The sequence below is a fragment of the Drosophila navojoa genome, chromosome X (genome assembly GCF_054131105.1).
Source record: "Drosophila navojoa isolate 15081-1374.11 chromosome X, UAZ_NAV_1.0, whole genome shotgun sequence".
In the NCBI taxonomy this organism is placed as follows: Eukaryota; Metazoa; Arthropoda; class Insecta; order Diptera; family Drosophilidae; genus Drosophila; species Drosophila navojoa.
In genome coordinates, this window is record NC_142895.1 from 8,745,870 (window position 1) to 8,759,947 (window position 14,078).

General features: G+C 40.9%; 1 protein-coding gene across 1 annotated transcript in view; it reads right to left on the minus strand.

Annotated features, from left to right (window-relative positions):
• The window catches only part of LOC115564589 (uncharacterized), a 181,097-nt gene that overhangs the window by 35,874 nt on the left and 131,145 nt on the right, over nt 1-14,078 (minus strand). The gene's annotated exons all lie outside the window — the stretch shown is intronic.

Genomic DNA, 14,078 nt, shown 5'->3' on the forward strand with positions numbered 1-14,078 from the left:
TCTAGCTTGACTAGACTTTGATAACGAGCTATGACCGACTATGCTCTGTTCTGCTCGGCTTTCCAGGGCTCTATTTGTATGAGCCATGCCTGATTATGATTTGCTCCTTAATATTCAGCTTCCCATAGTCTTTTATAATGAGCTGTGCTCGACTGATATATATCCTGCTTTGTACTACCCTGCTTAGTATGCGGTAGATAAGGCTTATCGGCTCGGGATTTAAAGTTAAAATTCATATGTATGTATATGTATATATAAGGCTTTTTTATATAAGTATAAACTTACCAAGTTTATTGTCTCTGGACTGGACTGGATGTAAAGAACTCATTATACGACTATAGCATTAGATATGGCTCTATATGATATACATATGTATCTTAAATCATATGTATATGCATACTTTATGCAGCATTCATATTGTCTGATCTACATGCTCTATAGATTTTCAAGAATCCAAGAACAAAACCCATATACCCATTTCTTTCCAGTGCCTGTAGCGTACTCGCAATAGAAAATGAAACAGTAAACTTGAGAGCGGCAGGGCACAGCTGCCACGCCCACTACTTTTTCTAAGCAAGCGCATACAGCTAAGGCTATATCAAGATATTTATAAGGAAGATCTATATACACATGGAATGTAATCTAAAAATAAAAAGATTCTTGTTGTTGTGTTTATTTTGTTGCACTTATTTAACTTTTCATAACTCATCTAACTAATATTGCAATCTACGCGCCAAATATTTGTTGACAGCACACACACACACACACACACTACCAAAAACAGGGGCGTGGCATGTGTGACAACATTGTTGACTTGTCTCAGAGAGCGTCTCAGTTGCGAATTCAGTCAAATATTACTTTGCAACTGTTGCAGGCGCTGTGCAGTGAGTGAGTGGGCGGTGCTGGGCGTTGGGGCGTGCCTAACGGTATTCGGTTGCAACTGGCAACGCAGCGCACACACACTGCAACTGCGGACTAATTAAATATGATAAATATGAGACGAGGAACTTTTGCGGCGCGTGTCAACAGCTGAGATGAGGGATTTATCAGCTGAATATTCCTCTCCGGCTCACTCTTTAGTTTCCACCTCCTCCGTCTCCTGCTGCACAACTTTTGCAGCTTATAAAGTTGCATTTTAAGCTGCAACTAAATTTCGCTTGCAACTATTTCTATGGCAGCGTAATTTGAGAAATCGAACAAATTACCCAGCCCTTAAGCAAATGGACTTTACGTTTTTAGCAGCTAATTAGGGAACAGGGAGGAAGAGAAGCTTACCTACAGGTATTTCATGTAATTGACTTTGGTAAAACATGAAGTTCTCAATGGAGCATATAAATTACAGGAGTAGCAAAAGTCCATATCAAATAGACAAAAGTACTTGGCAAGCGCGAGGAGCGCAACGAGCTGGGAGTGAATACAAAGTGATAATTGGGAAAGTGGGAAATGGAGAGTACAGTGCAGGGAGTAGATAGTAACGAATGAATTAACTAATGTAGATTAAGCAGTAATGTAAGTAAAGAGCGATTGCAGTGGAGCAAGTAGCGAATAGTGAGAAGCCAGAAGCGAGTAGGGCGTAACGAGTAGCGAGTAGCGAGTTAAGTGCGTAGTGAGTTACGATTAGTGAGTAAGGAGAAGTGACTAGCGATTAGCCAGGAGTGAATAACTAATAGGGCGTAGCGAGTAACGAGTAGTGAGTAGCAAGTAAAGAGCTAGTAGAAACGAGTAGAGAGTAACGAGTAGTGAATAGTGAATGACGATTAGTGAGAAAGGTAAAGCGATTAGTCAGCAGTGAATAGTCAGTAGAGAGTAGTGAATAGTGAGTAACGAGTTGAGCTTGGCGAGTGATTAATAGAAAAGAGTGATTGGCGAGTCGGATTTCCGTACATTGAGTAGTAAGTAGCGAATAGCGAGTAGGAAGTAACGAGTAGTATGTAGAGAGGGGTGAGTAGAGAGTGACGAGAGATGAGCAAGGAGTAGTAAATGGCGAGTAGGGAACTGTGTACATCGAGAAGAGAGTGGTGAGTAGTGAGTAGCGAATAGTAAATAGCGAGGAGAGACCAAAGAGTGGCGTGTAGGAAGATGTGTATATCGAGTGGCGAGTACTGATTAGCGAGTGAGAAAAAAATAGCGAGTACCAAGTGAGTATCGAGAAGTGAGTAAGAAGTAGAGAGTAATGCGTAAAGGTTGAAAAATAGAAAATAGTGAGCACAGAGTAATCTTTGGCGAGTAGAACATAGGGATAAACCAATTAAGGAATTAGGCAGTAAGAGAAACAATAAGCAACTATTTAGTAACCATAAGCAAGTAGCAGCTAATGAATGTTAAATAGGGAAAAACAGATAGTACATTATAAATAACGAATATTTAATGTTGAACAGCGAAGAACAATATTGCAAATAGGAGAGCAGAGTGCTACGATTAGAAAGTAAAGAGTCCCTCGAGAACAGCGAGAGTAATGAGAGGGAATTGGGGAGAAGCGAGCAGCTTGGCACCTAAAGTGAATCTCTAGTAATGAGTTTAAATGTTATTCTATGCTCGATGTTCATTGAGTAGCAAATAGCGCGTAAGGCAAGAACTCTCAATTAATTGCAACAAGAGAGAAGAGACGCAAGCACAAGCACAACGAATCACAATCAGAGAGAGAGAGAGAAAGAGAGAGAGAGAGAGAGAGAGAGAGGGAGAGAGAAAGAGAGAGGGAGAGTAGACATGCAAGGACATTGACAGGCAAAATCAATGGCTGTTAAGTTAAGCAAAAGCATTTGTATATCAATACCAACAATTGCCCTTCTCGTTAAGTAAGATAAACCTTTTATTCCAGCTGCTCATCCAATTAATAAAGTTAAACAGTCGTTACTTTAGAGAGATAGAGAGGGAGAGAAAGAGAGAGTGAGAGAGAGAGAGAGAGAGGTAGAGGTAGAGGGAGAAAGTGAGAGAGTGAGAGAGTGAATTGGCCTGATTAAAGCTCTCGACATCCATGAAGTCAATCAAAGCTCAGTCAACCCACATCAACAACGTCCCGCAAGCTCCACTCGTCGCTGCGCAGGCCAAGCGACGTGGCCCAAATCGTATTAAGATCAAGATTTCAGTGACAGATCGTCACGTGCCGCACACTCTCGGGGGAAAAGAATCCAGCTGCCAATTAGCAAAAACTCGGACAAAGGAGAGGGAACAGAGGCTGGGCGAGACTCGGGCAGGAGCAGGTTCAAGGACAAGGCCATGTGAGGCGCTATTTCTGGGATGTGGGACTCCAGGTTGCTCAATGCAGACCGAAAAATCGGCGACAGTTTTAGGCCTGGTCCAGCTGCCACGCCCCCCCACCATCACAGGGCCCGCCGTGTGGCCCCGGCCAGGGCAGGCAAGTTTTTCGATTATGTGCTCGTAAAAGTTGGCTCGTTTGTTGCCTTTGTTGCGAGGGCTCACACAAATATCCTTTGTCCACAGACGAAAAACAAAAGCCACATGTTCCAACAGGACCAGGACCTACATACATACATACGTATGTGTATCAGGGTGAGTATGGGCGGGTGAGTGGGTGAGTGGGTGAGGGTAGCCAATGTCATAAACAAGTAATAAAAAAATATAAAAAGCTGCGAACGCGTCGCGCTGTGATTACCATGCGATCATCATCAAAACCAACAGCAACAACAGACACACGACTCCCCTCGCCCCTCCCCCCGTCCCCCTCCCTTCCAGCACTCACGCTCCCCACTGTCATAAACCCGTCGTGCTCCCCGACCAACGGCCATTTACCATCTGCTACTTAACTGCCTTTGTTGTTGTCTCTGGCTGCCTGCGCGCAGCCCCCCGCCCCGGAGAGTACTACGACGGGCGACAGCTTTTCGAGTTCGTAGAGATTAGGATTGCCATAAACAGCTTTGCGGGAGTTTTGCCTTTGACTAGAGCTAGAACTGGGACAAATCCTGATCGGTAAATTAAGCAGATTGATTACGAATCCAAAATTGATTTTAACTGCCTGTCAAATGCAACTGTCAACAAGCAGGGTGGTGTTTGCTTAAGCATACAGCGAATTATGTTAAGAATGAAATGTAATTTGAGCTGCATGTTAAATTTAATAGTCCCATGATTAGATGATTAGATGAATAGATTAATAGCTAGAGCTGACGTTGGAAATATTAAAGTGCATAGTTTAATGGGGTACATGTTGAATGTGCTTGTCAAATGTAAGGCTTAATAAGGTACATGTTAAATGTGCTTGTCAAACTTGATGCAGGCCAGAATTAAATTGAGTCAAAAGATTTAAGCTTTGCTGATATAAGAAATTATAAGTGAAAAGTTATGCCAACTGCATGATAAATGTGCTTGTCAACTTTGACTATAGCATTAGACTAAATCTCTATGCTAAAGTGTATCATATATGCTGCCCAAGCTATATGTATATTTGCCCTGGAGCTGTTAGAGTTTATATATGCTGACATGAAGAGCTTATAAATTCAAAGCTGTTACATCTGCATGTTAAATGTGCCTGTTAGCCTGGGCATGCGACTATATCTAGAGCTCAAATGTATCATATATGTAGACAACAAGAAGTTTTGTTCAGATAGACATGATGAATCTAGGAATCAACGAAAGCCCTTGATATGTACTCAGATTTGACTACCTGTCAAAGTGCTGGTTAAACTTGATAGAGCTAACTGATAGTCCGTGCTTGCTGATATAATGAAAAGCTCTTTAAACTACATGTTAAATATGGCTGTCAACTTTAGCAGGGATAAGAACTTAGTGAATCGAAATCGAAATCTGAGAGCTCAACAGGTTGTTCGGCCCTAATATACCCTATAACTATCTATTCATTCAGGAGCTCGCACAATAATAAAATATATAAAACAAATATCGAATATTGTGCTGTATGAGAGTGCCTAAGCCCTTGGGACAATGAAGTTGGTATAGCTTAGGCTTTATTTCTGGGGAGTTTGCAGAGACTTTCTGTATAGTTCAGCTATATCATAAGTATAAGTAAGAGTTTCCTCATTTCCTTTTTAGTTCCACTGCTTATCTAACCTCACTTAACCTAGAATCTTACCTTAGCTTAACTATTATGTATGTATATTAAGTGAACCTAGGCCCATAGAGACGCAGCTGCAACAAGTCAAGTGCTTGGGTCACACTCTATGCAGAGCATTTCCACAGCTCTGCTTAACTTCCATTCTTATTTGATTTCTTTTTTACAGGGTATATACCCTACACTACAAAGCAACAGAGATAGGGTAGATTTTCTGGACTTAAATTTCGGGCGATTTTAGTGCAAATTTAAGAAGAAAGAAACTCGTCCCTGCTGAGGGTTTCCAGCCAGAGCCAATTGCTTTGACCCAAAGTTGTTGTTTGTTTGTTATTGTTGTTGCTGCTGTTGTTGTTGTTGTTGTTGTTGTTGTTGCTTGCTGGTACACCAAGGCGAGGCGAGCTGTACGGCAATGGGTTTATTGTTGTTCGTCTATTTTTGGCACGTTTTGTTTGCTCGTGCGCCATTTGCCTTGACTCCAATGGTGTCCAGAGTGTGCATACGCACACATACAAACACACGCACACACACACACACATCCATGCCTCTTCCTTTTTGGTTTGCTGCAGCAGCTAAGGATGACAATTTATTGGGCGCTTGAGGTTTCATTGCGCTTTTCGTGCGTGTGCGTGAGAGAGTGTGTTTGTGTGTGTGTGTGTGTGTGTGTGTGTGTGCGTGTGTGTGTGTGTGCGTGTGTGTGTGTGTGTGTGTCTCAAGGTGTATAGTGTTTACTTATGCATGCAGACTTGAAACTCGCCTCCCTCATGCGCCACAGCCCGTGCTGCCATCTCTTGCCACCGCTTGTGGCACTTAGCCCCACTCGCTTGCCCCACAGCCACCCAGTGGCGGTGGCTGCCGCCGCTGCATGCCACATGTGTCTCTCGCACGTCGTCGCCTGCCTACGCAAACAATTCATTTTTAATGCAAATATTTTTCTTTATTTTTACAGTTTCGGCCTGAAAATCATCTTCTTTAGCAACGATGATGCTCTGACTGCGACGTCGACTGCGACGTCGACTGCGACGTCGACTGTCGAACGGATCAAAGGTTAAAATAAACTGGGACACGTCATGTAAATGTTTACACATCATCACCAACATTCAGCTAAGCAAACATATCGACCTTCTCATCGAGTGCGAGCCCCGCTTCCCGCTTCCCTCTGCTGCCCCTCTGCTTGTGTTTGACGCTGGGCAGGATGGTGGGTGTGGTGGGCGTGGCATGCACATTATTGGCGCATATGTTCAACACAAATTCCACAGATTGATGTTGGAATTTTTTTATTAGCATTTCTATTTGCACTGCCCTTAAAGCCCGAGCCATCCAGCCGCCCACTTTCAGCCACGCCCAGCAGCGACAGTGCTGTTGTTGCTGCTGTTGTTGCTATTGTTTTTGTGTGTCCTCTGCCCTTTGTCTGCCAGTTGCCAACAAAGGCATTTTTCAATTGTGTTTTTTTTTTATCAATTTTTTTTTCTCTTTATTTACTTTGATTTTCTCGCTGTGTGCGTGTGTGTGTGTGTGTGTGCGTGTGTGTTTATGAGCCTAAAAGCGTAAATCGATTGATTTCATGTTGATTACATTGATTTGCTGCTGCGACTGCTGCAGGCTGTTTATTTTATTTATTTTTTATTTATTTTTTTTTTTTCAATAAGCCTCTTTAAGCTCTACATTTGCCCGCAGATTTGGGTCCCACTCGATTGTTGATTCAGACAACCCGCCATCCATTTATAAGGCCGATAAGTCTCGTTAAAAAATACTTACATACTTGTTTTTTTTTTTTTTTTTTTTTGTATTTTTGCAAATATTTTAGATAAGCAGCAACAATTTAATTAAATTCAAAGTCTACGATTCAAATGTTGCCCATAAATCGCGATGGCTGGCAATGAAATGGGCAGTATATGGGCAGTATAGGATATGGTTATATATATGTATTTCTTATCAATATACTACAGTACTTCAATGGGATCTTGTCTATCCACACTTTATCTAAAAACTCATAAGCAATAAGCCAATAACAAAAACTACATATCTATATTCACGACTAGACGAGATCGTAATTTTATATATGCATATCACATGTAAGAGATCTACAAATTTTGAGATATTAAAAAAAAAAATTTAAGATATTCACAAATTAATTTTATTATTATTATTATTATTTATTTAATTTTATTCCTATTAATATTTATTTAAGACATCCTTTGTGAAGATTTCTTGAATAAGTAAAAAGAATAATTTTCAACAAAAAATTAGAGAAAAAAAATTAGAGAAAAAAAAAATAATATAAAGATCTCGTATAAGACATATATATGTACATATACGATCTAGTCGAGTCGTAAATATATATATATTTCATGGCTTGTGCTAAATCCAGGCAAATTTCTTGTCAACATTTAACTAAGTAAGTCCCCTGAATAACAACATAAGACCAAAAAAACAAAAATATTAAATAAATTTACAAAATACAAAAATATTAAGTATACGCAGAAGTAATAATTATAATAAAATCGCATTACTTTTTGAGCAGAGCTCGCATTTTGGCAGCACTAATAGCGTCACTGATAAATGAGTTGATGAGCTATTCGACATAACCACAAACCAATTTTAATTCAAGGTTTCTTGAGCTAACTTAACTGCAGTAGACATCCTCAGATACAGCTCTAAATATCTCTATTTACTCCATGTACTAAAATATTTTTCAGTTCTAACCTCATTTGCCAATAAAACTGAGAAATGCCCTCACAGCAGCTTAGCCTTGTGTTCATTTTAAAGCGCATTTATTGAAAAAACGAGAGGGCAAGTGGGATTCCAGTGAAGCCAGCTGAAGAACTATGCGGAATTGTCTTTAATCTGATTATGGACTATCTCTGGTCGGCTGTTGAGAGCGTTATCCTTTCACACTTCAGGGCACCCCGTTCCGTTATGATGCGAGGCTGAAGTATATAAAGAGTTCGCACTACTCAATGATTTATATAGAGAGAGAAACGAGCATGGCTGGGGGAGGACTTTAAGTTGGCGATGATGACGTTCAGCTGGCAACAAAAGCGACTGGCACATAGGAAAAGAGTCAAATAGAAATTTGAAAATCTGCGAATGGAATGAATGGATGGTGGGAGGGGCAAAGCGGAGGCGGGGGGAGGCAAGGCAAACCAAAGAAATTTTCTATTACGTATGCCAAACACGACACGAAACTTAAAAACTTTGCACGATAAGCCAAAGCTGGGGCGGAGATGGATTAGGAGCTGGGGCACTCACTCACCCACTCAGGCACTCACCCACTCAGCAGCGGGTAGAAGGGCGCATGCCGCACCGCCAGAAAGACGAGCGAAAGAAAAAGCATGAAAATACAAAGTGAAATAAGCGCCAAATAGAAGAAAGCCAAAGGTTGACGATGTGATTGCAAGGGGTGCCAAATTGTCAAGAGGTTGTCAACCAAAGGAAAAGAATAAAAAGCCTTTAATATGATGCATGTGCGACTAGCTGAGATACCCTGTAAACTGAGCCCAATCCCAGCAAATTTGGGTTTAATGAACATTTCGTATATATGACAAATTTATTTACAGAGTTCATATAGATCGATTTCATATATAAAGAGATGAGCCTTTACACTATTAAAAACGTTTGGTTACGTCAAATTGAGATTTTATATAACAAAATTTCATAATGCTGCGAGCTCTACTTACTGAGTTCACAGAGATTATATAAATAAGTGGATAGATAAAATCTTAAACTTATGAAAAAATCAAATGGATAAAATAAGAAACTCGCACTTCAAATTTCATAAGGATACGAGCTCTATTTGCACAGTTCATTTAGACCTTATAGAGGTATAGGTAGATGGGAGCTGAAGCTAATAAAAAAAAAAAAACAACTACATAAAATGAGGAACTCACAAGCCAAATTTCGCTAGGATTGGCGCTCTACTTCCTGAGTTCACATAGGTCAGCCAATTGAATGGATAGATATTATCAGTAGAACTAGTTAGTATAATCCATATATTCACACAAGGGCTGTCGCATAGCCACACTTTACTTAAAGATACCTCAGTGAGACAACAACAGGGTCTACAGGGTATTCCTGGCGGGGAGCAAAGAAATTTTTTGGCATTAAGGCTGAAAATCACGTACGCCGGATTTCTGTTCCTGTATATTTTCTATGTCAACGATGCCAACAGCGCTGCGCCCGATGACAATCACGATGACGTAGAGCCCAATAATGAAATCATTCTGCAAGCTGATCATCATCATTATGATGGCAAAGGGGTGGAACTAAAAGGGGGCGGGGCATTGACAAAGCGCCGTTGAATTGAAATGAAATTGAAAATTATGCAAGTGTGTGGGTCTTCAATTGTCTGCGTGTGCGTGAATACCAATGTGTGTGTGTGTGTGTGTATCTATGTGGGTGTGTGTGTGTGTGTGTGTCTGAGCTATTCGTTATGAAGCCGCTTGTTTGACTCGACTGGTTAATCAACTAGTTAAGTGAATTGGCTGAGTGCGCTCTATGGAAGTCGTAACACTTAGGAAAGCACAGGTTTGCATTCATCTGGTGGCTGGGTGGTGGGTGTTGGGTGGTGCAGGTGGGTTGATAACAGAGTTTCGGGCTCATAGCCATTGTGTATCTGCTTTTCTTTTGGACTGCTTTTAGCTGAATGCAAATGGTGACTTGGTGGTGCTGTAGGTGTTAGACAGGCGGTTGGGTGGTGCAATGAGTGGCGGTTGGTGGCTGCAGTTTGCCTAAGTTTCTTTCTAATAATCGAGCTATGCTTTCAGCTGGCTTAATTATTGTGGTGTTACGATAGTGGCTCAAATGCACTCAGCCTAACCACACTATTGAAGTGGTGTTGGTGGTGCACTTTTAGAAAACTTCAATGAGCTTCATCTGAAAGCAGGGAGTTTAGCATTTAAGCTTAGTGGGTTTAGCTGGCATAATTGCCATTGGTGGTGAGTGGTGCAACAGTTTGAGTGGTTCAACTAAGCTCAGTGCACCACATTGATTATTGACCTGTTGCAGTTTTTGTTTGTGTGGTGCCATTCGTAAATATCATTTAGAAGCAAATGTGGGTGGTGCAATGGCTGTTGCAGTGGTGCTAAAATCAATGCGGATTTCGATTGCTGGTGGTGCAGTGGGTGGTCTACTTCATCCTTCTCTACCCGACACTTTAACCTATATCGCTCATTAGGTAGCTCAGCATTTAATCGTGTTTGTGTGAGAGAAGCGGGTGGTGCTGCTCGGTGGGTGGTGCGTGTGGCTCGGCTTGATCAATTCCAAATTTGACTTGAGCTCTAAATTGCCGACCACAAGCCAAACTAGCGTATATACAACGAGCCCCCCTCGATTGCGCCCCACCCACATTATCTAACCACCGACACCAGCACCCACTGTGGCAGTCGTCGGCCTTCCCGTTGGCTTACAGCCCAGAGCTTTTGCTTTCAAGTTTCTGCTCGTTGTTTGCTTAAACACAATTTTTGCAGCAACCACAGCTGGCCAGGGTGGTCCCCGCCCACCACGCCCTGCCTTGCATTGCGGTTTCTTGTTTCATAGTTTTCGATTCCACTCTGCGCCCTCCCTCGCTTTCCCATGCTCCGGAACTCGGCCTTCTCCTCTGGTCAGCCCTTTCGCTTGCCGAGCATTTCCTCTTTTTTTTCTCCAGTTTTCAACGAGTTTTCTTTTCGAGCTGCATCTGCTGGTATTTTTAACCCATCCCCAATCTCCCCCCTCCCTTGCGTTCCATTTCAAGCGAATGGCTAACGAAAATTTTATTACAAGTTTTCTATAATCGACTTTTAGCTTGTGGCCGTCGAGCTTTTTGGCTGCAGTTTTGTTTCGCTTATCGCAAATGCCGTTAAGCTCTTAGTTAGCGTTCGCCCCATTCGAAGTGGGCGCGGCAGCCGTGGCCATTATGTGTTTTTATCGAAATCCACATATATCGAATTGCCGCCACAAGCCACATCAATTTGCGAGTATGCTTGAATAACAACGAGTAGCTGGCAGCGAGTTGTCTTTAATGCTTGCCAAGTCCATGTAGTAGAGCTCGTAAGTCTCTTCGATCTCTCTATCGAGCAACGAGTTGAAAGTAACGAGTAGATACCAGCGAGTGGATAAGAAGTAGTTGATAACTGGAGAGGAGATCCACCACCACCATCTCTGAATTGTAGAAGAAAAATAAATGACAACGGCTAGAGAAGAAAGAGAGGAGTAGAGTAGAGAACAATTAATAAATAATGTGTATATAATAACAAGTAGAGAGCAAAAAGTAAATAAGAATTGATAAAAAAAAAACATGGAATAAAAGAAAGACTACATCTCAAAATGTATATACTAAAACAGCAAGTGAATAACGGGAAATAGACATGGTTGAGTAGATGAGGAATAGATGACGATTTGAGGACGAGTTGAGGACGAGTTGAGGACGAGATGAGGACGAGTTAGTGATGAGTAGAAGGCGAGTAAATGACGTCTAAATGACAAGTAGATGACGAGTAGATGGAAAGTAAGTGACGAGTAGATGACGAGAAAGAAACGAGTAAATAAAGAACATCCCACAACGAATAGGAAGCAAAGAAAAGCAGACAATAAACAAATATTAAAGATGGGTCAGCAACAAAGTAGATACAAAGAAACAAAGTAGGACACGATCCGATAACAAGGAGTAAATAACGAATAGGCACTGAGTAAACAATAGCGAGTGGATGACAACGAATTAATAACAATGACTAACTGACAACGAGTAAATAAAGGAGACTAAAACAATAACGATTAAGGCAAACAATTCCAAGCAGACAAAGGAAACCTTGAAGAGTACGTGTTAAATTGCAATGGTTGTTGTTGTCGTTGTTGTTGTTGTTGTTGTTGTCGTTGTTGTTGTTGCTGGTGGCTCTTTAAAGCAACAAATTGCGGTACTCGTTATTATTATGGCCAACACAAACAGAGAGGCAGATAGAGAGAGAGAGAGACAGAAAGAGAGAGACACACTTGAGCCTGGTTTTTGCAAATGCGGATGCGGATGTGGTTGCGGATGCGGATGCGTTACAGGATGTGAAAACTGGAGCGTGAGGCGCTTGTGTCATTTGTAATTGAAAATGAAAATGCAGAACAAACAACAACAAAGGATGTGCCGACAAGCAGAGAGAACAAGCAAAAAAAAAAAGCATTGGCTTGAACGAGCATGACGGCAAGATACCCTGTAAAGAGCTCAAATGAATACTTAGCTATTCAAGAGATATACACTGAAATATATGAATTGACTAGGTCTATAAGAAGGTATATATTGGGTGGAACAATAATCGCCTGAGCAGTCTCTGAGTTCAGACACGCCACAGCTCCGCTCCCACTCACCTCAGCGCTTGCCTTACAGGGCATCGAAAGGGCAGTAATATCAACGAGCTGTAAAGTCGAAGTTGGTGCGAGCGAGAGGGACAATTGCGAATGGCAGCCAATAATAGATGTAATACTTAGAACGCGCGAAACAGGAACCGAAACACAACCAGCAACAACAACAGCAAGAGAAACAGAAACCGGGACAGAGACCGGGACAGAGACAGGGACAGAGACAGGGACAGGAACAGCGACAGGAAGAGGAACGGCACAACAAGGACTTTTGCCGCTATTGCTCTGTCAATTTATATGCCGTTAGCGTGCTGTCAATGAGCATGAATGCGAAGTGCCTGCCAGCTCTAGACAGCTAGACCCGAACAACTACCCCGCCCACAACAACAGCAACCACCTGCCAACCACCGCCCACCTCCGCCCATCAGGTACCCCCTTCTACACGCGCCATTCTCTGTCGCCTGTCGAACGGGACACATTCGTCAATTGTTGCGTGAGCAGCAGCAGAGCTGAGCGTTTCGTCTCTGCGTCTCGTGCGTGACACGAGTTACACCTTTTGCTGTTTTACAAGATTCAATCTGACAGTTCGCATTATTCCCAGGAACTCTCTCTCTCTCTAGCTAGAAATAGAATCAGTGATTGGGTTCAATCAAATTCGTTTAGGGCTTAAGTTCACATAGAATTCCTGAGTAATGAATTTTCGATTTTTTTAGAGGGTATTTATTTATATATATATATATATATATATATATATATTTTTTTTTTTTTTTTCTTAATTTTTTTTTTTTTTTTGGTTATGTAGTTCTTGTACTTAAAAAAAAATGTGGATATAAATTTATGTTTTTTTTTTAATTTTCTTCAATATATTTGTTGTAATTAATTTTTTTTTTAATTTTCCATTAATATTTGAAAGATAGATACACATATCTTTCAAATATTAATGGAAAAAAAAACACAATTCTATTTCGATATTTGAGCTCAGATATTATTCAATTATTACAGTAAATTAAATCGTAAAATATTTAAGTTGTTTTTCTATTTATTTATTTATTTTTTATTTCTTATGTAAATATATTTTTAAAAAATATGTATATATTTATTTTGTTACAACAACAAAATACATTTGATTTGAATTTTTTGAAAATATCTTTTTATTCTTACATCTTTACATTTTTTATTGTGATAAAATTTTTTCAAAGATATTTGTATTTTTATTATTAATATATATTTTAATATATATTTATATATGTATATTTATTTATTTTTAATTTAACAGTATTTGGACTTCCAATTTCATTCAAGCTCGTGTCGTGACACGTTGCCATCTCTAGTCGAAAATATTTTGTTTGGGTATCGAAAGCCACTAAAAACTTTCGACTCGGGACACACTAATCAACAAACATTTACGCCGACATTGCGTGCATATTAAACAGTCAAAGCCAGTCAATACACACACACCAACACACGCACACACACACACATACACACTTTCACAATGAGGCAGGCGAAAGAGTTATTAACTTGGCTGGCAGCAAACGTCGCACCTCTACAGTTGCACCGCTTAACCCCATCAACCCTTAGCCCACAGCGCCACCCCTGCTCCGTCCTGCTCCGATAAGCTGCTCATTTGAAGCGGGCAGTGGGCGGCACAGGGGCGTGGTGGGGCACTGGAAACAGCGTTACGTAAATTATATTCAGCAATTTATCATTTAAAAGTTTAATGTGCCTCTATAAATTC